We start from the raw sequence: 1627 nt of genomic DNA on the forward strand, positions 1-1627 counted from the left end.
TGCCACAGTTGGCTGCTGCATCAGTCTCTGTGATGGCAGAGAACAATTCCACCAGTCTATCTCCTCCTCTGACTCCCTGATACTCCTCAGCCCGAACACCTCCTCCCAAAGCTCTGTCACCAGGCTGAGCAATTCTTTTACCTGGGCGCATGTCCCACAGGAGAGCTCACTACTGTCACTGGATACTGGTCTGAAACTCGGGCACATCCTGCAGCCCGAGACCTGGACGGCCACATGTTCCCTCAAGGGCTCTGCTTGTGTGGCTGCCTTGGTTTTTGCCATCGGAGGGGCCACGCGAGATCCTGCAGCTTTTTGCTGGGTAGAGACCATGGCTTCTGCTGTTCTCAGCTCTTTGCTGGCTGGTTGCAACCTCTGAAGCAGCAGTGCCCTTCCCTGCACACCCTGCCTGCTGGAGCTGCTGCGCAAACTGCTGCCCCACACCCTGTTCACCTCACTCCTGGTAACTCGTGCTCCCTGGGGGCCGTTTTAATCTCCTGCAGTTGCCCCTGGCACTACCCCAACTGTGTCAAACCCTCTCATGAGCTCTGCCACTCCTGAGGGGACTCTCCGTCCCATCCGCGGGTTTCCTTGACAGCCCTGGGAACCCGCCCTGTCCTCTTCTCGCATGCACTCAGCCGCTGAACTGACCATTGCCGGCGCTGTGCTCCTCACCGGCTGAGTATGGTATGGCACATTTTACAGAGGGCACTTTATAACTCTTTCAAGCTCTCCCAAATGCCATCTAACAAAAACTGCATGCTGCAGAAATTAATGCTGTGCAATACTGGACAATTAAAACTCAAAAAAGGAAACAGGCCTCAGACACACTGGCTCCATGTGAATTCTGAACAACAAAGAGAGGACAAGTTCAAGTTTCACTTTTTTAATTGATCCCTTTATCCACATGAGGCCTACAAGAAAGCTGGGGAGGAACTTTTTACAAAGGCAGGTAGTGATAGAACAAGGGGTAATGGCTTTAAACTGGAAAAAGGTAGGTTTAGATTAGATATTAGGAAGAAATTCTTTACTGTGAGGGTGGTCAGACACTGGAAGAGGTTGCCCAAGGAAGTTGTAGATGCCTCCTCCCTGGAAGTGTTTAAGGCCAGGCTGGATGAGGCTTTGAGCAACCTGGTCTAGTGGAAGGTGTCCCTGCTGATGGCAGGGGGGTTGGAACTAGATGATCTCTAAGTTCCCTTCCAACCCAAACCATTCTATGATTCTATGACATATTTTCCTTTAATTATCCTTTATCACAATTAATCTTACTGTCTAAGGCTTCACATGCTTTTCTTAGGAATGACTCACCTCCCTTTGCAAAGAAAATCAAGCTCAACAAGAATGGCACATGATTACCGTCCCTTGATCCTCAGTCTGCTCACTAACTCCTTATGACTCTATGGAGATACTTCAGCAGTATGAGATTATTACAGGATAAAGCTTCTTGACATAGCTGTACCTCAAAAGATTCCTTCACATGTTCCTATCAATACAGTTGATATTTCACAGGCTAAATTTACCAAGTCTAGAGATCCCAGTCAAAAGCCTTGAAAATAAAGATATTAAACATGATTATTTTGAAATTAAGCAGGTTTTTTAAATTGCTGCAATCATAGACTAAGATTCTGTG

This window comes from Antrostomus carolinensis, unplaced genomic scaffold (assembly GCF_000700745.2).
Source record: "Antrostomus carolinensis isolate BGI_N321 unplaced genomic scaffold, ASM70074v2 scaffold47660, whole genome shotgun sequence".
NCBI classification, from domain to species: Eukaryota; Metazoa; Chordata; class Aves; order Caprimulgiformes; family Caprimulgidae; genus Antrostomus; species Antrostomus carolinensis.